General features: G+C 46.0%; 1 protein-coding gene across 6 annotated transcripts in view; it reads left to right on the top strand.

Annotated features, from left to right (window-relative positions):
- Positions 1-25,382, top strand: part of Eri3 (ERI1 exoribonuclease family member 3) — a 130,003-nt gene that overhangs the window by 67,253 nt on the left and 37,368 nt on the right. The gene's annotated exons all lie outside the window — the stretch shown is intronic.

Raw genomic sequence — 25,382 nt, 5'->3', positions numbered from 1 at the left:
AGCCGCTGGTTCTCCTGTACTTCCCGCTACCCCCCAACTCTTGTGTCTTTCCTTTTCTTTATTTTCTCAGTATCCCTTTTTTCTCTTCCCTGAGTAATAATGCACTGAAATGTTGATATTTCTGAGGATGGATGGGGAGCTGCTTAAATATCAACTACTAGTAAGTGGAGTCCGATTGGTGTCTTCTAAATAGAAGTCCCAGTTAGAGAGATTTTTTTTTTTCTTTCTGAATCTCTGGGCTGAGCTGTGCTGTCACTAGGAGAAGCATGGTACTTATTGATCTTTTTTTATATACTCTTGAGTGTGGTCTCTGTGCTAAAGTTAGGAAGAAGGGTTTGTCTAAGCTGGCTTTGCTCTTACCTGGCCCTAACAGAGCCTTTTTCATGCAGGGGAAGACAATGGAAGCTAGACCCTTGGAGCATGAAGGAGGATCTTGGCACTAATACAGCATTGTAGGCCTAGGAGAGTTTGCATAGGGTTGTGGGCCTCAAAAGTATCCTGTATATTCGAGGCCAGCCTGGTCTACAAGAGCTAGTTCCAGGACAGGCTCCAAAAGCCACAGAGAAACTCTGTCTCGAAAAACAAAAAAACAAACAAACAAAAAAAAGTATCCTGTATAGCTTGGACAGTTCCCTGATAGTGAGTTACCCAGGAAAACAGCCTTCCCTAGCAGGTGCTATGCTTCCTAGGTGAACAAAAGAAGTAATGTAGTAATGGGTGTTTTGGTTCCTTGCTCTAGAGGAATTATTGCTCCAGGAGGCCCCAGCCGCTAGGAGAATGATGCCCACATGTCATTCTCCTAGAGCAGCCTAGGGATCTACTTGAGGCATCCAGGCAGCTTAGTGACTCTCAGGGATCTTGAAGAAGGGAAAACACAGCAGGGTCAGGATGGAGGCTCCCTGTAGGCTTAGGGAAAAGAGGCCATTGCAAGGTCACATTAGATACTGTGAAGATTGGGATCTTAGACTGGGTAGCCAAGGAAGGGGAGTATTCCAGGAGGAGACTGCCTTGTAGGCAGAAAGAGCAACCTGCTTTTGTGGGTGGATATGGAAGAAGAGTAGGGGAACTAGCTCTGTGAGTATTTGCTTCACACAAAGATGACGGTGGACTCGGTCCCATCTTTGTTTTCCTTTCCCTCGTGTGCATCCTTTGTACTCTTCTTCGTTCTCTGTCCCGCCACCTCCTGATGGCCACTCACAAAGCTGAGTCTCTGACACTACTTCTCATTTTTGACTGAGGCGACTGGGCTGCCCTAGCGTCACACTTTGGTCTGGCTGTCTCCCTTCAGGAAACGCCTTTTGCCTTTTTTCGTCATCATCAGGCACATTCCCTCTCTCTGAAGATGCGGTTCAGACATCACTTCTGCTGAGCTTCTCTTGCTGTGAGGCTCCCTGGACTTGGGATATCAATGAACTTAGTTAGCAATAAATCCATTCTCGTTTACTTCCAGGTGTGTCCTTCTGGGGCACAGAGGCAGAGCCTGGTTCTAGCCTCAGTGGCTGGACTGGGGTCAGCTAGACTCAGAGTGTGTATGCTTGCTGGCCACCTCCTCACTGAGAACTAGCTTCATAGAGACCCTCTTGGGTGGAGCATGCATGTGTAGATAGACATACTGTCCAGGAAAACAGTGTGCCAGCTGTCAGAACTTATCTGAGACTGCTTGCCAGCCTCAACAAATGCAATGTGAAGGCCCGGCCAGGCGAGGCAGGCACTGACCATTAAAAATTACTCTGTGAAGTTCACTAGAATTTTGTGTATGATAACTCTCTGCCTTTAGGTTCCTAGGCAGAAGGGCAGGAGAGTAGCTGACCCATATGATAACACTAGGGTCACCTTGGAGGCTGTCTTGAACCTCTTCAATCAATTTTCTATTGGACTGCCAAGATATGGAAGAAAAGAATGGGTATAAAGGGAAACTGAGGACTCTATTCCCAGTTAGCCTTGTATTTTCTTCCTGTGAGGTAATCCAAGCAGGCTTGGGAAAAAGAAGGAATCCGATCCCTTCCTCTCTAGCCCCAGCCTATATTGTGCTTCAGGTGTGTGACTGTGAGTCCGCATTTCCAAAGGCCTCTAATCTGAGAAGATGAGAGATTGTCTTTTCAGCTCCCCTCTCCTTCAGAAACTGTGGGCTGCCTCAGAAAAGGGAATTTTCCAACCGCTGTGTTTTGACATCTCCTACCTCCACCTACTTCCCCTGTAGCAGAGTGGCAAAAGTCACTGTTGGCTGACATTTGGGATGCTGTTGAATGATCTTAGATTTTTATTGAGCTGTCAACTTTAAGACTTGAAACTCTGCTCCCAGCTCTTTTGAAGAGATTAGAAATGTTACTAAGGAATAAGAGAATACTCATGCATGTATGCACACACATATACATATGTGTGTGTTTGCACATAAACAGTCATCTGCAGAAATACTGGGAAATATGTATAGACATAGTGTCTATACCCATAGAGCTCAAAGATATAACATATACAACTCATCCATAATCATACTCTGGAGCGCTTTCTGTTTGTCAGGTACCGTGTTAAGTTCTGGAACTATAACAGAGAAGGTGACCATTGAATATCATTTCACTTCTGTCTCGTAACATGTTTAGGAGAGCTGTGGGTTGCTTAAGAAAGAACTAGATTTATTGAGGTAGAGTCCGAGAGTAGTTTCCTGGGGAAGGATTTCTACGTTCTAGTCTGAAGGAGGAATCGGCCAAGCTTGGGGAGCAGCATATGGGGAAGCCCTGAGGTGAAGAGACGCCTGGCATTTTTATAAAAGCTGTGAAGACAAAATTTTTGCCTCTTGTTCATTGTTCTACCCCCATCACTTTGGATGGTTCATAGTACAGGGAAACTTAATTCCATTTCCTGAATGAATGACTGCCAGGACATAGGGGCTGTGGAAGAGGAGAGTGGCATGAGGTGAGGCCAGAGCTTGTAGACCATGTTTTGATTTTGGCCCTTGTCTTTAGGATGAAGGGGAGCTACTGAAAGGGTATTAAAAGAAAAATTCAACTCATTTGCTTCTTTGTTTTGTGTTGAGATAGAGTCTCTTGCTGTAGCCTAACTGGCCTTAAACTTTTGACATTCCTCCTGCCTTAGTATTCACAGTGTTGAAATTTATACACATGAGCCACCATGTTCATCTCATTTGAGTTTTAAAAAAGATTCTGTGGCTGCTATATAGAGAACTGTAAGAGACCAGTTACTGTTTTTTCTAAATGGATTTGGATTTGGTGTTTGTAGGTGGGACATTTAAAACATTCTTTGGGTAACTGTAAGAGACAGTTACCGGTTTTTCTAAATGGATTTGGATTTGGTGTTTGTAGGTGGGACATTTAAAACATTCTTTGGGTAACATTACTGAACTTATAGCATCTCAGGCCTATGTTTATCAAATACAAGTTTTGATTCTCTATTGTGATTGTACAACCAAATATGTACATGCACATACACACAGATCCTCAGCAGCTCACGGAGGGTGGGATGGGAGAGCACTGTTGCTGGTTGAGAGCTATAAAATAAGACCATTGCCATAGTCCAGGTGGAACATGGCAGTTGCTTGGTTTATATAGCTAGCTATGGAAGGTAGAGAACTGCAGCATGAATCATAAAACCCAGAGACAGATATTGGGGTTCAAGTTGAAGATCAGAAAAGCAAAGCAGCCAAGCCACTAGAGAAGTCTTATCTCTACCAAGGCTGGGCAACTACAGACTGAGCTTTGAGCCTTTGTCTCCTCCCGTTTTATATTCCCCTTTAGTGCTGGGATTAAAGGCATGTGACTCCCTACTACTGGGATTAAAGGGGTGAGCCAACACTGCCTAGATCTGTTTCTGCATTGACCTTATATAGCCCAGGGTGTCCTTAAACTCAGAGAGATCCATCTACTTGTCTCCCAAATCTGGGATTAAAGGTGTGTGACACCACTGCCTGCCTTCTAGTGACTTAGTTTTACCTTCTGATCTTCAGGCTAGCTTTATTTATTAAAAAATAAATAAAATATCATTATAGAGAACTGGGATGGTTGTAAAATGTTGAATGGTGTAGTCAATTCTGTTATGATACAATCATACAGGTTCCTAAAAATCCCTGTACTAGCTAGATGGGGCCACCCAGGTTTGTAATCCCAGCATTTAGCAGGTTTAAACAGGAGAACTGCCTTTAATTCAAGGCCAGCCTGAGCTATAGAGTTGAAGACTAATCTGGGTTACAGAGTAAGACCTTGTCTCAAAAACCAAACCAAACAACAAAATCTCTTAGACTAAGGGAAGTCATCCAGTAGAAATGACCTAGGAAGTGCATCACACTGAAACTCCATCATAGCATAGCAAAGAAAAACAGACATTTACTTTAATTGATAGTATAGTTTCAGTTAAATGATTTATTTATTTATTTATTTATTTATTTATTTATTTATTTATTTATTTATTTATATGTATACAATATTCTGTCTGTGTGTATGCCTGCACTCCAGAAGAGGGCACCAGACCCCATTAGAGATGGTTGTGAGCCACCATGTAGTTGCTGGGAATCGAACTCAGGACCTTTGGAAGAGCAGGCAATGCTCTTAACCTCTGAGCCATCTCTCCAGCCCCCAGTTAAATGATTAAGAAATACATAAATACTATAATAGCACTTTGAATAAAAAATCTAAAATTTGCATGTAGAAATAGATGTAAGAAGGGCTGTTGTTGGTGAAGTATTGTGAAGGGGGATGGGGGCAGGAGAATGTCTGAAATCAAATGGGAAATTATAACCAGAAGGATGTGGCTGTAACATGTATGATGAGCTTAGTGTTGGCTGTTAGGTGTGTTGTAGATGTGCATGCATGCATTTTATATGATCTGACAGAATTCCCTGTTCAGCCAAGTTTAGCTTCCTTTATCTCCTCTATCTTTGTAAGAATCTCACTATTTAGCCCAGACTGGCATAGCACTTAGACTTTTCCTGCCTCCACTCCCCGAGTACTGGGATTAGAGGTATCCACTGCCACATCTGGCACATTTAGTATATTATTTGGAAAAATGACAGAAACAAATGCAAAATTGGCATTATGCTAAATTCTTTTTTAATACATTGGTTACATTGGGACAAACTTCTTTGAAAGTGAGTATTATAGCAGTACCAACTGTGTAATGGTGATTGGTTGTCAAAGTTAGGGGTGAAAGAAACAGTCATTATGGCCTTAGAGTTTGAGTGAGCACCTTGGTATATCAGAATGAATTTTATGTGCTAGTAGAAGGAGAACCTTAAGATTAAAAAACAAAGAACTTTGGAGACAGAAAGCAGAGCAGTCCAGCTTCACTCTTAAACCAGTGCCCTCTTGCAAGAATGGCACTGACCCATTCGTGTGGGCTGTTCCCATGCCCTAGTGGTCTTTCAAAGGCCCCACCTCTCAGTACTGATAGAGAAGCAGTTAAATTTTAACATGGACTTTGGGGAGGACAGGCGTTCAAGCATTCGTATCTCTGCTCCCATTAAAGTTCCCACTGGCACACGTGGCAGTAGATCACTTGGAATATATCTAATATGATTGAGAGATAATTCTTAGTTTGTTTTAAGCTTTAATCAATTATCAATTTAAATTAAAAATTTCCTTGAGAAACTTTTGAGAATGTTTAAACCACTTGATTTAGAGATGCAATTGTATGCAATCTACAACATTGTTTCTGATAAAGATTTTGCTTCCTAGCTGAGATGTGATAAAACCATTAGTTTACCCATCAGACTTGGTCTGAAAAAGAGCCAAATTATCTCATAATTTTTATACTGCTATCAAGTTGAAAATAATATTTGGATATATTAATTGATTAAATAATATTGTGTTTTACTTAAAACAATTTTAAGCTTTTATCATTATTTTTTATGTGTTTGGGTGTTTTGCCTTCATGTATGTATACCATGTATTACAGTACCCACAAAGGCCAGAAGAGGGCCTCAGATCCCCTGGTACTGGAGTTAGAGATAGTTGTGAGCCACCAGTGGGCTACTGAGAATCAAACCTGGGTCCCCTGGAAGAGCAACCAGTGCTCTTAGCCACTGAGCCACCTCTCCATCTCCAACATGTTTTATCTTTGAATGTGACCACTATAAAACTTCAGCTTTCTTGTATATTTGCATTGTGTTTGTACTGAACAGACCTGGGCCAGATACTTGGCTTCTGTGCTAATCCTCACAACCCTCCCGAATACAGAGGCTGTAAACACTTTAAAAGTTCAGTCACTTTAAAATATACACAATTTCAAGCCGGGCGGTGGTGGCGCACGCCTTTAATCCCAGCACTCAAGAGGCAGAGGCAGGCGGATCTCTCTGAGTTCGAGACCAGCCTGGTCTACAAGAGCTAGTTCCAGGACAGGCTCTAAAGCTGCAGAGAAACCCTGTCTCGAAAAACCAAAAAAAAAAAAAAAAAAAAAAAAATCCACAATTTCTTTAAAAGTCCAAAATCTTTTTTAACCGCGGGATCCTATAAAATATAAAGTAAGTTAACACCTTTCTTATTCCAAGAAGGACAAACCAGGGCACAATCACAATAAAAGCAAAACCAAGCTCCAATAGTGTAGAAAACTCTGTATCCAGTTATTTATATCCAGGATTTATGATCACCTGGACTCTAGGGGGGCTTGGCAGTACCGTGTCTCTGTCATCTGTAGAACATACAGCCTGATGGCCTCAAGCTGACTCACTGCACACCTGTACTACTTGTTCGTCTCCAGCTCTGACATCTCAAGTATACTGGAGTCTCTGCTGCAGGTGAGGCTGTACCTTCACCAGTGACCTCTCCTCAGGGACTCTAACCTTGCCACGCAGTGCCAGGTCTCTGCTGTTTTACATGACCCCTTCAGTTCTTTAGCTCTCATGCCATCAAAGCCGGTAACATGTAGGAGATTCTTAAACATTAGCAAGTTTGCCTGCCAGCTTTGGCTGCTCTGGACCACAGTTTTTGTGTGCTAGCCCTGAGGAAATACTCCAGAAGATTTCACCTCAGTGATGCTCATCTCTTCTTAATCACAGCTAGCTCTTTAGCCCCTGATGACCAGAACTACATATTCTCAGTTCAAAATATCACATGAACATGGCTGGTGAGTTGGCCCACTGGGTTAAGGCACCTCTGGCTGCCTGACTACCCGAGTTTGATCCTCAGGACCCACACGCTGAAGGAAAGAACCAATGCTGTGTATTGTCCTCTGGCTGCCCCAAATGGACACATGTGTACAACACAAGTGAATAAATACAATTTTAAAAAATGATTTTTGAAGTATCAAACAGTACCAATAAAGTTTTTAAAGAACTCTCAGATTCTGTCTAAAACAAGCTAAGTAAGCCTCTGCATCTGTGCCATTCTCAGCATCTTCCAGGCTCCCCACAGAATGTCAGTGAGCTCTGAATACCCCAAATCCTGCAGTCCTCCTCCAAACAACATGGTCTGGTCTATCCCAGCAACACCCCATGTTCCTGGTGCCAGTTTCTGCCCTACTTTGCTTTCTGTGGTTGTGATGGTAACTGTGACCAAAAGCAGCTTGGGGGAGGAGGTTGTTTATTTGGCTTACTCATCCAAGCCACACAGTTCATTGAGTGAAGCCAAGGTGGGAACTGAAGCAGAACAATGCTTATTAATTTGTTTGCATGCCTTGCCCAGTATGGTTTCTTATACACCTCAGAACTACCTGCCTAGGGGTAGCACTTCCCACGGTGAACTGAGCCCTCCCACCTTGATCTTTAATCAAGAAAATGCCCCACAGGCTTGCTTAAAGACCAACATTATGGAGACATTTTCAAGAAAAGATTCCCTCTTCTCCATGATGTCTAGGTTTGTGTCAAGCTGGGAAAAAAAGCACACCATCTGATAGTTCGATGGCTTTTACTTTTCTATGTGAGACAAATAGCTAAACCATTTGTGGCAACTAATGGGGGGGGGGGTCTAACAGGACTCACAGAAAGTATGAGCAGATAACTGTTCCTATAGGAGACTTTGGGAGCTGACTTGAGGACAGTAGACGTTCTAGACAGTGTTGAGGGTCCAGTTGGGTCAAAGCAATGCATAGCAGAGCCACTTTGTTCAGAGGTCTGACCCTTGGCAGAACTCAGCAGCTTGGCTGTAGGTGTGAGAAGGGATCCTTAGGTTTGTCTGGGTGGAGATGTGTTAAAAAAAGATCCTGTCAGGATAGCAGTTGAGAAGATAGACTGTGGGATCTAAGGTGGATACTGAAAGAGGAAGGACCTGATGGTTGTGGACAAAGCAGGTATGTCCTGCAGAGATGAGGAGCTGTGCAGTGGACACAGCTGAGGGCGCCAGACGGCAGGGGAGGAGGCCGTATAGAACAGTGCCATGTCTAGCCAGCTGTAGTGGACCCTGAGGCAGGTCCACTACAAGTTCCAGGCTAGCCTGGGTTATAGAGTGAGACTCTATCTCAGAAAAATAAAAAAGGACTAGGAAGGTAGCTCAGCCGATAAAGTGCTTGCCACACAAGCATGAAGACTTCTAGCATCAAAGTAAGAATACAAGAATGGCACTGGGCATCTGTAATCCCAGTGCTGGACAGGAAAGACAAAGGGGGTCAGGAGTTGAAGGTCATCCTTGCCCAGCTTGAGTCCTTAGCATGTTTGAGGCTAGCCTAGATTGACATTTAAAAAAAAAAGTAGGATGTTTGAATTAATGATTTAAGAAATGGGATATTGGCAATTTCTAAAAGTATAGCCACAGAACTGGTGGCTAAGGTTGGATAGGAAGACTGTTGTCCTAAATAAGGAACTATGAAACAGAAATGTTGGTTGAGACATATCAGGAAAGATATGTATGGATGAAAACAGAAAATGAGTTTTACTCAATACATATGCTTGGGACCTAGCTACAAATGAATGTATAAGCACATGCCTACACATATATAAACACTTCACGTCTGTGCAGACCAAGCTGTGCAGCTGTGTGCACACATAGTCACAACTGTCAGGAATCTCCTCTCAGTCACACCCTGCCTGGGTGGGCTTTGTGGGGAAGTAAGAAAGAGCCTTCAAAGGGTTCTGAGCCGGGCATGCAGGGGTAGGGGCCACCTAGAAATGGTCAGGTAAAAGTAGGGTGTAAACCTGTAAGAATGGTCAAGATCAAAAACACTGATGACAGCTTATGCTGGAGAGGTTGTGGGGAAAGGGGAACACTTCTGCATTGCTGGTGGGAATGCAAGCTGGTACAACCCCTTTGGATGTCAGTGTGGCGATTTCTCAGAAAATTAGGAAACAACCTTCCTGAAGACCCAGTAATACCATTTTTTGGGTATATATCCAAAGGATGCTCAATTGTGGCACAAGGACATGTGCTCAAATATGTTCATAGCAGCTTTGTTTGTCATAGCCAGAACCTGGAAACAACCTAAATGCCCCTCTACTGAAGAATGGATAAGAAAAATGTGATACATTTACACAATGGAGTACTACACAGCAGAAAAAAAATGACAGCTTGAATTTTGTAGGAAAATGGATGGAGCTAGAAAACATTATTTTGAGTGAGGTAACCCAGATACAGAAAGACAATTATCACATGTACTACTCATAGGTGGTTATTAAACATAAAGCAAAGAAAGCCAGCCTACAAACCACAATCCCAGAGAATTTAGACAGTAATGCGGACACTAAGACTTAACATAGATCTAATCTACATGGGAAGTAGAAAATATAAAAAAACAAAATCTTCTGAGTAAATTGGGAGCATGGGAACCTTGGGGGAGGGTTGAAGCGGGGAGGGGAAAAGCAGGGAGGGGAGGAGAGAAAAATGTAGGGCTCAATAAATATCCATAAAAAAAGCAGGGTGCAAAGACTGTAGCTCTGCTTTCCCATTGCCACCTGTCCTCCATAACCTGCTGTGCTTCCTGTGTGCTCTGAAAGGGTGAGCCAGGTATCTGAGGGAGAGCGGAGATGAAGAGGAGAGAGAACTTTTGGGGGTCTGTCCAAGAAACATTCTGTCTGCCCCAACCTCAGGGAGGGGAGAGCAGGAGAAACTGCTGAAGGGGGAGGGAACATTAGAGTCTATGATTGAGTGTGACTTTTCCTGACCTTGGAGCATTCAGAGTCCTAATCAGTACAGTAATAAATTAAGCCCTTATGGAGGAATAAATTATTGGCCTTAATGAAGTTCTTTGCTGGGGGCCATCGGCAGGTCAGCGGGTCTTGGTGATGCAGATCTGAAGCTCCAGCAGGCAGGAGTGATCAGAAGTCTGCTCATCAGGTGATGCTTTGGACCGTTTATGGAAGAGTGGCTAGTGATGCTGGCCCTGGAGCCCTTCTCCTAGGACTGATGAGACGCTGAGACAAAACAACAAGACTCAAGGGAAAGAGCAGAGATGTGACTGTCTAGATGCCCTGTGGTGTTCTCAGAGGGAAACTTGCACCACTGAAGGACTTGAGCTCTGTGGGCAGAACCAGGCGGGATGGTGATCCAGGTTTTGGCACTATCCACAGGCAGTTAGTTCACTGTTCACGGCCGTGTGTAGTCTAGATTGGATACCCAAGACCTCTGACCATCTTTAAGGAACAGGCTGACTGAGCTCAAGGTGCAGGACACACAGCACCAGGTGGGAATAAGGGCACGGTGGAGCCAGGTGTCTTGTCAGGCCGGAAGCTGGCCTGCAGAGAGGGGCTAGGGCCCTACTGTGGCGCCTGGGCTAGTTCACCGGGGCCTCGGGTTCCAGTCTGTGGGTTCCTCCTCTCACCCTCTGCAGTGTGTGTGCCTCCGGCTAAGCTCAAGTCCAGCAGTAGAGGAAGACAGCACTGTGTTTAGTGTCAGCTGCCAGAGCCACAGGGAATGTCCCTTTCTTCTCGCCTCCCTGCCCCCATGGCGGAGGGCCCAGTCTGGGCTTTTCCTTTAAATATGTCTTACAGCTGTCTGAACTCTGAAATTTCTTTCAGTCCTTCCCTTGCCTTGTTAACATGTGTTGCCTTTGGGGTAATCAGGGAAAAAATATTATGTCCTTTTACAATTACCGGGTTTTGGAATATTAAAATGTCTCGCTGCATCGGCACTGTTATTTTGATTGGTATTCTAACCTTTGACTAGCCCATAAAGCGCGCCGCTCCTGAAGCCAATATTGCAGGACTGAAATTTAATTCCGAAATGATTCCAGATAATAGGGAGACAGATAATATATGCATGAAGGATATTATGTTTGGACTAACTGCAGCAGGGCCAGGGCTGGGGAGCTGAATAATAGCCCAGAGTGAGTTATAATCTGTGGGACGGAAATGCCTTACTGTCAGGGCCAGAAGAGGAACTCTTAAATCACAGGCACAGGGAACTGTGATCGCAAGGTGCGTGTTCTGACAGGAAGAGCACTAGAGCCAAGAGGGTAGGTATTGAGGCTTTGCCCATTCTTTCTCTCAAGCTATGTAGCAAGGTCCTGGGTGATAAACCCATTGCAATATCTTGATGTCCATACTTTCCTTCCCATAACATAGCAAACTTCTTGCTGCTTTTGAAATGTATGTAATTGTTTCACTTTTTTGTTTCTTATGCTACTCCCTTACATTTTATTTTATCCACTTAGTGTATTTAGAAAACTCCTGTTCATCCTTCAAAACCCTTTTATGTGATGTGAGCCCTGTTCTTATGTTCTCTCTCTCTCTCTCTCTCTCTCTCTCTCTCTCTCTCTCTCTCCCACACCCACACATACACACCCTCTAGTAGAAAAGAATCTGTCACATTTTCCTTTTAGCACTTTGTACTAAGTGTATCATATTCACTTATGTTTCCCCTGAGGTCCTTAAGGTCTGTATGTAGCTATCTCTGTTTTCAATACCCAACCCTTGACCCTAACAGTAGGCACAGGTGAGTATTAACTGAGTCAGGCTGCTATAGACAGGTATCTGTCAGATTTTGCCAACCAAATGGACTTATAGAAATGAAGCATCTTCCCCCCAGGCAAAGAGCCAGGAAGAGGTAAATCCCGAATCAAGTGTGTGTCTTAGATGGGTGGGCAGAGAGGATTTAGTGGTGAAGTAGAAAGACAGACATTTGCTCCCATCCTCCTTGAGCCCTGTACTGGAGTCCTCTTTGCCTTAGGCTCTGCTTTTGAGCATTCTTGGGACTTGAGGCATGAGGGAGCTGTGCTTTTTGGTGCTACAGCTGACATTTGGACAGTAACTCCATGCGAGAGACTCTTGTCTACTATGAGTTTGTAGCAGCTCACGGGACAGTAGCTTGGGAAGGACACTTCAGGGTGCTTGGGAGAGTTGTGAGGCAGGCACAGTGTACAGGATCTCAGTGATCACTGAAAACATTGCAGACCCTGGGGCACAGTGCTTATGGGGTGTGTGGTATATACCATGCAGACAAACCGTGAGGACTTGGGTTGGTTTCAAAGTCATGTAGACTGTCTCTGCAAGGCTTGCCCTCCATTGGTGCATATACTTGATCTTAGGGATGTAGGTGTGTAGCTCAGAAGCCAGAGACCATGATGTTAGGAAGAGCTTCGGAGCCTGGTGTGCCAGCCTGGGCTCTGTAATGTCACTGCCAACTAGCCCTGTGTGCTGGAGCCAGTCTCTCCCTAAACCAGTAGAAAGTGGCCGGCTTAGATTCCTGGTTCAATACTTGGTAGTTGTAGAGGTTTTGGAAAATCATGTAACTTTGTTGTGCCTCAGTATCCTCTCTAAAATAAGAAATGTAGTATCCTAGTCATAGAGTTGACCTGAGGATGAGGCAGGGGCACACTTGTGAGATGGCTCCAGGGAGACCAGAGCCCAGGCATGCGGTGGGAGTCTGCCCACAGGCAGTGTGGAAAAGAGCTCCCCAGCAGTTCCTACTCGAGAAGGTGGGCTCAGCACTGTTCTTCACTGTCTTACCCTCGGTGCATGGAGGAGCAGTCTGCTGTCCCAGGCCTGGCTGTCCAGTGGAATAGTCACATTCAGCTTAGGGACTTGCTAAGTCTGTCACCTTCCTGTAGACAGGATACTTAACCTTCCCTGAACCTTGGTTTCCTTATTCATAAAGTGAAGATAATGAATAATTAACAAAGTCAGATGTGTATCTAAATGCTTAGTTTGAGCTCCTTGGGTCCCCACCTGCCCTACAGGGAAAGGAGAAAGTGGAAACCCTGAGCGCTCACGCCGTCCACAGGCCAGCCGCTGAGAGCAGTGGAGCAGCACTAGAATGTGGGCCGTGTACTCCAGAGTCCATGATCTTAAATGACCTTGCTGCCTCCAGAGCAAAGGCAGGAGGAGTTGTTTTATTGGTGGGTAGGATGTGAGGACAGCCTGGCTGACCTGGCTACAGCATCTGTCACCCCATTGATCACCAGGGTTAATCTGGCTGATCTGACTGGACTGGCGAGGAGCGTGTCCCTTTCCTCCCTCACCATTCTGTGTGTGTCCCTCCCAAAGCTGCATGCTCGATCAAAGAGGACAACCTTCCTGAATAGAGCAGGACAAGGGTGTATGAGTTGCTGCACTCCCCTGCTAGAACCTCCAAACAAGCTTTCAAGGTAGTGGGAGAGTAAGTCCAGAAGGGCTTTAGTTCTGGGCTGAGGTCTGGAGATGACTATGTTTTTATGGTGTAGTAGTGAGGACTTCCAGGGAAGGCCCTGTGGGGTGTGAAACTGCTGCTGGTGGAGTCAAGGACGTACAACAGTGATTTTCAGGGTTTAAACTACTGGTATGGGCTCATCATGTGTCCTTTTTATAAGGGAAACAGTGTATGAGCAAGGGCAATAACTCTTGGACACCACCATGTTGATATCCGTGCAAGGGGAAAGAGAACCTGTGGCCCAGGGATAGCAGTGTGTGGAGGAGGCCACCTGCTTTGAGACATATCAGCAATAGACAGCTTGAGACTGCTAGGGAAAAGACCACATCCTTCCAGAATGGGGTTGTAGTTGGAGGAATCATTTGAGTATGTCTGTAAAACTTTTAGAAGGGTGCCACACCGAGTGTGGGGTGGGCAGCTTGGCATACCAGCTGCTGGGTGCCCGCCTCATTCTACATCCTTAGAGGGTATGATTGCAAGGGGAGAATAAGAGAGGGAGTTAGCTTTGGGTGGCAGGAGTCTATTTTCTGCCAAGGTCCCTGCATCCTCTGCACTGAACCTCACCCCAGAGTTCTTGCAATGTCCTCTGTAGCAGATGGCACCAGGCCTACCTCTGAGCCGGCTGCCCCTCCTGTCCTGCCCACGGAGGGTACTCTCCTAGCCTTGATCCCACAGTAGACCTTTTGCTCGTGTCCCTCAATCCATTCTAGGATTGTTCTGAAGCACAAAGTGGGGAGTTCTGCTTGCTCTTCTGGGGACCTTCCTGACACAGACCTTGATATTCTAACCCTTAGGGTCAGTTTCCAGAGCATAGCATAACTCGGAATCCATGTGTCTTGGTTAATTTCATGTGCCCTAGTCTGTCACTTTGAGAGACTTTGAACCACATGAAGAAAGGGACCATATTGGATTTGCTCTGCCTTTCACAGAGCTAGGGAAACCACTTGTGCATCCATACTGTGGAAGAGTGAAGGATTGTTGGGAAGAGGTGGGCATGGCTCCAGGAGAGCATCCGGGTGAGATCGGTACTCTTCCACTTAATCAGTGCCTTCAGTGCCCTCTCCTCGGGCTTGGGTTTTGTTCTTCCTTCCTTTACTTTGTTGCTACTCTGAACCCTGAATTGTAGAAAAGTCAAGGCTGGAACTTCAGGAGGCACAATGCAGCTTCCTGTCTGTCACACTGTCCTGCAGCTCACCCTGCTCAGACAGACTTGAGCATGTCTGTCAGTGTCAGTAATAGAGCGCTAATGCACTGGGCCCCCTCTGATGCCAGTTTCAGTGCTGGACGCTCAATATACAGCATGCAGCATCCTCACAGCTGCTCTCCAAGGAAGGGCTTGTCCCTGTCTTATGGTCCTGAAGTAGAAATTTAGGTTAAGAAACCTGCCTAAGGCCACACGACCAGGAAGATGGAAATCCAAGCTTTCTTTCAGTAGTTTCCCTCTTGTCTTTTGCCTAGTAGCAGGTATCACCTGAAGGCAACTCTGCTGTCTAACCTGGTTTAAGCTGGAGACAAACACATAGCAGCCACTACTAGTTAGACAGTCAATAAAAGTCAGTGCTTGGGAAAGTCCAGAGATTGGCCTCACAGTCCAGTCCCTGCAGAGTGATACCTGTTTAATGGGAATCTTTGTGTATAAGAGGGCATGCCCACGAATACATGTGTCTGTGTTTAGAGAAGTATGTCTCCATCTGTGTGTATTCTAATGTGTGCACAGCCCACCAAGGGTTTGTGGTCTGGCTTCAGGTACTGGCAATGGGCAGATGAGGCCCTTGTCTCTAGAGGGCAGCATGGTGCAGCACAAAGAAGCCTGGGTGAAACCTGGATGGAAGTAGAAAAATAGACACTGTCTCTGGTGTTGGATCACTTGCTCTTAAGGCTTTGGTGTCCTTAGGCGTTGGGTGGGGCAGTTTCTTACAGTGTGAGTACATTCATGGCATCATGAGTTCCTCTTTTTGCTTTAACAAAGATACAGAGTGTATTAGTTAGGGTTACTGTTGCTGGGATGGAACACCAGGACCAAAAGCAAGTTGGGGAACAAAGGGTTTATTTTGTTTATACTTCATCATCAAAGGCAGTTAAGGCAGTTAGGGCAGGAACTCAAACGGGCAGGAACCTGGAGGCAGAAGCTGGAGACCATGAAGGGATGCTGCTTACTAGCTTGCTCCTTCCGGCTTTCTCAGCCTGCTTTCTTATAGAACCCAGGACCACCAACCCAGACGTGTACCACCCACAATGGGCTGGGCTCCCCCCCCCACACTTACTAATTAAGAAAATGCCCTACAGGCTTGCCTGCAGTCTGATCTTACAAAGACGTTTTTCTCAGTTGAGGACCCCTCCTCTCCAGTGACTCTAGCTTATGCTGCACTAACATAAAACTAGCCAGCAAAGGCAGATCAGAGAAGGCCTTCCATCTTCCCTTTCCTATTTTTCTCTGTAACCTTGGGTACGTCGCAGGAGAGGCAGGATATAGCCAGATGTCTGTCAAGAGCTGGGACCAAAGGTGGTATGGAAGTTTGGCTAGATGGCACCAGTCAGAGTTTGAGGTGGTTTTCAGTGGAGCAGAGAGCCATTAGTTTGGACTGTACCAGGGAAATACAGGCTAGAAAACACTTGTCCCTGTATTCTCTGAGGGGTGAGAGGATAGAGACAAGGCACTCAGTGCTGTAAATGCAGAGAGCAGACCAGGCTTCCTCTGGCCTTTGATCCCTTCTGTTGATTGTCTTGTTAGATGCCAAGTGGTGACCAGGTAGAGACATAGGAAAGTTGGTGGCTATGTGGTCATACTCATGGCCTTCTGGCAAGTGTCTTGCAAGGTGGAGGTGGGGTTGGTGGTGATTTTTAGCTTCGCTGATCCAGATAACTCCTGGAGGTGGGGCTTTGGCTTCCTCTGTCTTCAAGTGGGATTTTAGCAGTGTTTTGTCCCATTAGCTAGCCTCCGGTTCCATGACAGTTCTGTACTGACAGTCTGGGTCCCTGTAGCAGGAACAGGCAGTATGTGTGTGGGCTGTGAGGACTTCTGTCTTGGTTGGACCTAAGCCTTGGGTAGCAGCAGGTGATCTAGGAGCTACCTGTTTAGGAACATCTGTATTTGTAGTCCTCCACTAGCCACTAGAGACTCTGAAGTGTCTCAGGACATCTGGACTCAGTCCACCTGTACAGAGCTCCTGGCTCAAATGGGAAGATGAGTGGGCTATAGGCAGGTAGGAGGTGGTGCACGTGATGGAGTGGTGAGTACAGGAAAAGGTATGTGTGTGTGCATATCTATGTCATCCCCCTCCCTTGGTTTTGTAAGACAGGGTTTCTCTGTGTATCTCTGGCTACCCTGGAACTTTCTCTCTGTTGACCAGGCTGGCCTCAAACTCAGAGATCTACCTGCTTCTGCCTCCCAAGTGCTGGGATTAAAGGCGTGCACTACCACCACCTGGCCAAGCCTATGTTTTTTAACAACTAATTTATTTGTTCTTGTTCGTTTATTTTTTCTTTTTACAACTAATTTATGTTTAAATAAGTTGTAATTATTTTTTAATTATTTAATTAATTTATGTTTAAGTTCTTCACGGAGTCAAAGTGTACAAAAGACAGAGTCGTGTAAATTTGTCTGCATGTTCCCGCGTCCCAAGGGCTCTCCTGCTGGACTAGTTCCTGCTCTTCCTGCTGTGATTACTTCAAAGAGACCTAGGTTGTCCTATTTGGAAAAGAGGAGTGTCACTCCTGAGTATGAGCAGGCATGGCTTGTGAGTGTGCACAGGTATATGTAAGTGTGCAGGGGCATGTGCCCCGGTGTGCATACAGGAGCTGTCAATGGTCGGTCTGTAGCACCATGACCACTTTTGGTGTTAGCCCTGGCCTTGGCACTTAACTTGCTTGTAAGCAGGCAGGCAGGCTGCAGGCAGATCCCAGAGCAGGCCTGAGGCCTCCCCAGTGGTGTGTTTGCTGTGCCTAATTACCCAGCAGTTGTTTAACTATGCAAGCTGCATGCCTGCCTTTATTGCACTGTGATTGCCGAGCTGCCTATGGGGAGTGTCATAAAAAGATATAAAATGCCCATTATCTGTCTGACGCCCTCCTCCTGGACTGTGGGTGTTTGTGTTTTATTTTATTTTTATGGCTCCAGGGAAGCTCTGCAGGAAGAAAAAGAAGGGTTGGGGAGGAGGCTATAGGAATTAGGGGTTGGGAGACTGAGGAGCCCTTTCCACCATCTCTGAGGACTCTACTGGCCAGAGGAAAGATAGAGAAATGGCAAGTCTCAAGTGGGGACAGTGCTCAGGAAGTAAGACTTGGTCTTCCCCTCCCCATTCCCCTGCAAGTCTTGCAGTTGAGTTTTCCCCTCGCCTCTGCTGGCCTCCTCCCTGCATGTATGCCTGCAGCCTGTGGTGCAGGGCATTCCACAGAGGGTTGAAAGACTGTGGAATGGTCTCTCATTCTCTAGTTTTATGACTCAGATTGTGTGCTTGCCTCCTAGAGCACCATGGCTGCTTTAAGGGAAAGATCCTGGGTACTGCCACCTGCCTCTTTGACGCTATTAAAGCTTTCGCTGCCCTCCTCCTTCTAGCCACAGGGACATTTTCTGGTTTGAGCCTTACAGAGATCCTCCAGAGCAGAAAAAGGATGTAACGAGATAGAGTATCAACCCTGTACCAAGCAGCCTATGTGAGATCAAAGGCCAGAGGTCAGAACTCAAACAGGGACTGTACGTACATTGAAGAGCTCATGCTATATAACTAGAGAGCCAGCGTTCATGGAAGATGTCTAGTATGCCTACCAATATTGAGATTGAGTTCAGTGTAGTAGGTTGGTCATTCATTCATTCATATAAGCAGCTACTAGGTTAGACACTCTACCAAGCACTGAGGAAAATATGAGCAGAATAGACAAAATCCTACTTCTCACTGGCTATTAAGAATTTATTCTAAGATGGTGGCACACGCCTTTAATCCCAGCACCCGGGAGGCAGAGGCAGGCAGATCTCTGTGAGTTCGAGGCCAGCCTGGTCTACAAGAGCTAGTTTCAGGACAGGCACTAAAGCTTCAGAGAAACCCTGTCTTGAGAAAAAAAGAAAAAAAGAATTTATCTTAGAGAACTGGGAAGATGGCTCAGTGGTTAAAGCGCTTGCTGCACAAGAATGAGGACTGGAGTGTGGGTCCCTAGGCCACAGAGATGCTGTGTGGCCTGCTGGTTTGTAATTTCTAGTCCTTGGAGGATGAAGACGAAATTCCCAGAGTAAACTCGCCAGAGACACTATTTGAGTTACTCCTCATATGATTGAGAGACCCTGCCTCAATGAATAAAGATATCCCAGCATCAACCTTGTGTGACTTGGCATGCACGCAAACATGTGGTGTGCATCCACATACACATTTCCATACAGACACAAATACCTATATACACACATGCATACCACATACACAGAAAAAGGGAAAATATGTTTATTCCTAGAAAAATAAGCCTAAATATGTAAACTCTGGATATTGTGACCTCCAAACCATGCCCTTCCAACTATGACATGTTTCTCATTCATGAGGCGTTTAAACCCCAGACTGCTCTGTACTCCCTTCTTTACTTCAGCTATCTTGATGTCTACTGAATGAAGTATAAACTCTGTAGCCTGACTCTGAAGACCCTCCAGTATACCCTCCAACTACACGGGGGCCTGTGTGGTATATGTGCAAGCCTTAAGTTTCCATGTATTCACTTGCCTGGAGAGGTCTTTGTTGCATACCTGCCCAGTAAATTCCTGTTTATCCTCCAAGACCCTGGGGTCCTCGGGAAGAGGAGCCAATGCTCTTAACCACTGAGCCATCATTCCAGCCCCATAGTATACGTTTTCAAAAGTAGCTTTATTGAGATGTGTCATCTGCTATATAATTTACTCATTTAAGATATATAATTTGTATTTTACTGTCTTTGCAGGCCTGTATACTTTGCAGGCCAGTCGTTATTAAATTAAGAATATGTTTGTCCTCCTTTAAAGAAATTCCACTAGCAGTCATTTCCTACCCTCCTCCCTCAAACATTCTGTCCTTAAGCAAACCTAAAATTCTACAAATTCATATATGTGACCTTGTGACCTTTTTGCACTTAGCATAATTTTTAAGGTTCATCCATATTTTACAATGCATATCAGTCAGTCCTCTATTTGTTTTTTGTTGTTTTGTCTTTCTTTCTTCCTTTCTTTCTTTCTTCCTTCCTTCCTTCCTTCCTTCCTTCCTTTCTTTCTTTCTTTCTTTCTTTCTTTCTTTCTTTCTTTCTTTTTCTTTTTTTCAAGACAGGGTTTCTCTGTGTAGTAGTCCTGGCTGTCCTGGAACTAGCTCTCGTAGACCAGGCTGGCCTTAAACCCACAGAGATGCGCCTGCCTCTGCCTCCTGAGTTCTGGGATTAAAGGTGTGTGCCACCACCGCTGGCTTTCTATTTCTTTTTACTGCAAATAATTATTCCATTGTACATATATTCTGTATTTTCTTCCCTCCCTCCCTTCCTTTTTATTTTATTATTATTGTTATTTTGCTTTATGTATATGTGTGTTTGCTTGTCTATGTGTGCATCACGTATGTGCAGTGCCCACAGAGGCCAGAAGAAGGTGTCAGATCCCCTGGAACTAGAATTACAGGTAGTTGCAATTTATGTGTTTTGGGTGCTGGGAATCAAACTGGTCCTCTGCAAGAGCTGCAAGAGCTGCAAGAGCAGCAAGTGCTCTTAACTGCTGATCCATCTCTCCAGCTCCTATTTATTCTGAAGCAGGTTCTCTATCTGTAGCCCAGGCTAGCCTGGAAACTACTATGTACTTGTGGTTATCCTCCTGCCTCAATCTTCAGAGTGCGTAGATTACAGGCCCATGCCATTATAATTAGCCTACATTTCATTCATTTATTATTAGACATTTTGGTCTTTCCTACCTTTTGGCTACTGTAAATAATTTTCCCATGAATATTCATGTACAAGTTGTTGTTGTTGCTCTCTCCATCTCTCTCGATGTAGATTGTGAGGTCCAGAGGAGTAGAAATCACTCTGTGTCATCACTGCTGTACCCTCTTTCTTCACTTACCTCATGGGTAGCACTTAGTGAATGTTAGTGAATAAAAGCACGCATACCAGAGCACAGTAGCATATTTCTGTACTCTCTTGGGAAAAAGGAAAAAAAATGCTTTTTAATTCTCTTGTCCCCTCAGAGTGAAATACAAATTGTATAATGATGTATGGACCTATGCTAGAGCTCAGATAGACTCCTCAGGGTCCTAGATCAAGTTATTTCTATTGTCCTGTACTGTTGGCCTCTTGCCCAACAGTGGATGATGTGAGAATATCCTCTGAGTTGTTCCCGGTGTGGCAGATAAGGCTTCTGTTTATCTGGTCAGTGGATTTCCCTGTTCCCTCTCCTTTCCTTTTCTGAGGGGCTCTGGATTATTTTGTGCACAGAGGGTTGGATCTGTGGGAGAACCCAGGAAGGGCAGTGTTGGGTTGGGTAGCCTTCTGGCTCAAGACCAGGCTTACTTTATGATAGCTCCAGATGTCCAGTTTCCAAGGAGGAGAAGAGGCTGCCCTGGCCATCCCAGACAGTAAGTAGCCAGTGCAAACCAGATCCATGGAAGCATCTAAGAGATTAGTAAAGCCAATATTTCTCTTTTCTTTGTACTTACTCACCCTAATAGTTTGAGCCTATAATTAGAATAGGGCTTTATTAGGCTAATTAGGAGGTATGAATGATGGCAGGAGGGCATGTGGAGATGTATCTGGGCGGTGGGCAGTAAATCTAGGGTTTTAATAGGTTTATTCTATAATCAGATGGTTTAGAAAAATGACTGAGTGGCTGGGTCCCCTCCCCTTTCTTCTACTCCCACCACTCCTTGAAGTGGCCTTCACACTTTGCCGTCCTTGTCCTCGATGCTGGCAGTGATGCTGGGATATAGGGGCTCAAGGAGGAGGGAGGAGACCCCACCCGGAACTTCATTGCCTATGCACGCGCCGTCCAGCCTGGCGGCATGATTACCTTGCTGAGAAATCCGTCCAGGCGCAGGGCTGCTGATAGCAATCATTGATTAAGAGGGTAATTGTCCTGAAAATTCAGATTGATCAGAAGGCAGAAATGATAACTTGTGTAACTGTGTTTAAAGCCACGTCCTGTCAATAGAAGAGACTGAGATGTATCGCGCCAAGAGGGGGGCAGAGCAGATGGGTGTGTGCAGCAGGCGGGTGCTGCCATCCTTCTCTCAGGGCTGAGCAGGATGTTTCTTGTCAGTAACCTGGACTATTGGAGATTCAATCACTTTTATCTCCCCCTCTCTCTCAATCCAAATGCCTTTTCATATTAGGAAATTAGAATTGGCCCTGCTCATGCAAGATTTATTAGCTCTGCTGAGCAGTCTCACCAAAGAGTAAATGATTTTGCTTTGCTGGAGCTTTTCACACATTAAGACCCAACTTCTCCTTCCCTGCTCTGTGTCACTGGCTGCCTGGAGGAGTCAGCTCTAAAACAAGAGATGAGGGAGTAAGGAGAAAATACTGTTCAGGCTTGGTTTCTTACCTCCCAGAGCCCCTCTGTGTCTGATTGGCAGCCTTTGATCCCCAGCAGATCATTCCCTGGCATCTAGGGCCATTTCTCTATGGGAGAGTAGAGCCCCCTTAGGAGATGGGTCTCATCCTTCAGACTTAGAGGACTTACCTTGGAAGGAGGGCTCGAAGAAGCCTAGAGGACTTGAAGAAAGCAGGGTGGGGCAACGATTGGCAATAGAGGCAAAGGATAAAGTGACTGAGTAGTTTTTCTTTCCTAGAGCCTTGGCCTGTCCACCTGTCAGAGATGAGGCTACAGGAGATGGAGGGCCTTTCCAAGCTGAGAAGCCACTCAGTCACTTAGTGGATGAGAGCTTTAACTACAGGCAAATGACAGTTCAGTCACTCAGGGAAGGCCTAGGGCCGTGTTTGGCCTTGCTTTTGAAGGAAGTGTGGCCAGTTGAAAGGGCACCAATAGGCTAAGTAGGCTATAGAGAGGACTCATCCCCACCACCAGGACTGTAGTCTTCCTCCTTGCTCTTCTCCTCAGACCCTTCTTCCAGCTCCTTGAGACACTTGATCCCACCATCCTGACACACTTGCTGTTGCAGGCATCTGCCTGGGGAGCCCTCCGAGGCTGTAGGAAGGCTAGTGGAGCATCTGGAGTTTCTGTGGAAGATCACCATCCTCTATCTCCCCTCAGGGTTTCTTTCTGGGTCCTGCGAAGCTTGTTTGTTTGTTTGTTTGTTTGTTTTGTTTTGTCCGTCTCCTCTGCCCTCCCCCCCATTTCAAGTTATTTCAAGTGAAAGTTTGACTGGAAAACGTGGAGAATTAGGGCTAGAAGTGATGGGGTCCCAGGGATGAATGGTGCATATGGACAACAGCCATTTGGGTCCTAAAGGAGGCTTGTGTTTGGGTGGCCCGATAGGGGAGAAGGGAGAGGGAGCTTGCTGAAGGGAAGACTTGAGAAGTGTCTGTGAGAAATCCCCTATATAGGACTATGGACCATTGTCCTCTAGTATGCAAACCACCAGCTTTCTACCAACAGTCTGCCTCAGGACATTTCTGGCTACTACCAGATTCCCTCTCTTTGGAGAAGCCTTGAGTGTTGCAGAAGGCTCCTTGTACAGGGTTGAGCAGGGAAGAAGCAGGCCTCCATTTAGCATGCACCACCCCCTGATCTACTCCTTAATTGCCCTGAGTGTACTGAGAGCCACAGTGGTCTAAAGAGCTGGCTGCAGTCCTCCTCCAATTCTGATGGACATGTAGTGCCACTGGAGCTTCCTGGTATGGTGTGCTTCTGCTCCTGCCTGTAAGCCAGGCCAGCCAGCAGCCTAGGAATACTGTGTAGTCCAGAGGGCAGGTCAAGTCATATGAGGCTAGGGCTAGTTTGGGCAAAACAAAGAAAGAATCGAAGTGCTTAGGGCAACTTGGACCTGAAAATAGAAGAATGGAGGCACTACCCCGCCCCTCTCCCACCCCGAATGAGGCGAGCACTGCCACTACAGAGTGGAAACAGTGCTGCCCTCCGGAGCCCGGAGAGGAGTGACTGGATTACCCTTGGGAGCCTCAGTGGGGTCTGTGCAGAGAAGGGACTGTCCTGTGGGGACATGCTTCCAGGTAGAAAAGAAGGGGCAGAGGTAGATTGTAGTATAGGACTGGGACACCCAGTGAGTTGTCCCTGACACACTTCTCCATAATTTGGAGATGTGGTCATACTTGTACTGCAGCAAGCCTCAGGGCCATATCTACATTCACCATCTGGCTGGGCCGCTGGGGACTAGAGGCCCTGCTTTTGGGCCACCTGGAGCCTTATAGTGGCAAGATGAATAGGCTTAGACCCCCAGTCCCCCTCACTCTTGGCCCTTTCTCTTGAAAATGCTGGGAAGGACTCGGGTTTGGACTAAGGGAACTGCCCTGGTAAAACTTGGGGCAAACTTACTTTCTGCTTACCAAAGCCATTCCTGGCCCATCATGCCCCCAGACTCAGCGTTCTGGAAGGACCAAAGCTTGTTCTCTAGGCCTTGTTGGGAGGCTAGGAGGAGACCAGGAAGCCAAGAGACTCATTTTTAGTAGAATTTGACCTAAAGCAGGATTGGAAGGGAAGGAAAGAATTTGAACAAAAGTGCAGGCAGGAAGGAGCTGTTAACGAGCCTTTCTTTCTCTTTGGGGATAGAGCAGAGCATAGCGGGGCGCAGCCGCCAGCTCTCCTCAGAGCGGCTCTCTGAGGTAGCTGCAGTCTCTAGCCGCTGCCTGCTCACGCTCTCTCTCCTTTTTTCCCTCTCCTCTTTCTCGGCTCTCTCTATTATGGGGACTTGCTCCAGCTCTTTCTCTCTCTTCTGTCTCTCCTTTTGTTCTCTCTTTGTCTATTTATCACACTGTGAAGGTTGAAAGAGATGTTATTAATCTGGGAGAATGAAGGCAGGATTAGTGGTATGAATCGGATTTTGAGAGGTGTAATGATAGAAAGACTCGCTCGGCTGGCGGCCTGCGTGAGCTTGATAAATGGGGAGCACTCCAGACTGACTCGCGCCTTCCTCCGCGCTGTGCGCCCTGCCCGCTGGGGCGTGCCGCGCTCTCAGATCTGCCAGCCAGCCCACCCCGCTCCTACCTGAACCGGAGCAAAAAGCCAAGGGTAAAGCAGACACAAATATCTCCCATCGCACTTGGAGACATCATTGCTTCCAGCACCCTTTTCAAGTGGAGGCCTGCGGAGTTCCCAGACTGTGGGCAGAGGGAAGGGGACCTAGACTTCAGACTGGAACCGTACCTGCTTGTCTCTGGGGCCTGTAGGTAGAGCTTGTGTCCTGCCTCTGAAATAACAGTCAGAGATGAAGGGGTGACAAGACAGATTCTAGACCAGCTGTGTATGGTGTACATCCAAACGGTGTGTGGTATGTGCTAAGCAAAAGTGCCTTTGGGAGGATTCGGTTGGGCAGTCTAGAAGGGACTGGAAGGAGTGGGGCAAAAGAGATTAGGAAATGAGGTAATTAGTAATTACTGGAGGAATCACTAATTAAAGCCCTTGTTTCCAGGTCCTGAGACTGGAGTTGCCATTCCTTGAAGTGATTTTTCTATATCTTCAGTAGGGGTTTTTGCTTTTGTTTTTAAAAACAATGCTAAGGATCAGCCCCATGGATCAACCCCAGGACTTTGGGCACGCTAGGTCAGTGTTCTCTGGCTCAGCTACCTGCCCAGAGCACTCTTCTCTTGCTTGTTCTTAGTTTTTATTTTTGAGCTAGTCTTGCTGTCTTGCCTAGACTGGCCTCAGACGCTAGCCTTCTGCCTCCAGCATCCTAAGTGGCAAGAGTTACAGAGATTGTCTTTTCTCTCCTCTGGGGCTTTGTTCACATCTTCTTTGTCTTTATTTTTAGAAAAATTGTGGTGGGGTGGGCACATGAC

This window comes from Arvicola amphibius, chromosome 6 (genome assembly GCF_903992535.2).
Source record: "Arvicola amphibius chromosome 6, mArvAmp1.2, whole genome shotgun sequence".
Classification (NCBI taxonomy): domain Eukaryota; kingdom Metazoa; phylum Chordata; class Mammalia; order Rodentia; family Cricetidae; genus Arvicola; species Arvicola amphibius.
The sequence above is the reverse complement of the archived record's forward strand: the minus strand, read 5'-3'. Positions and strand labels throughout refer to the sequence as shown.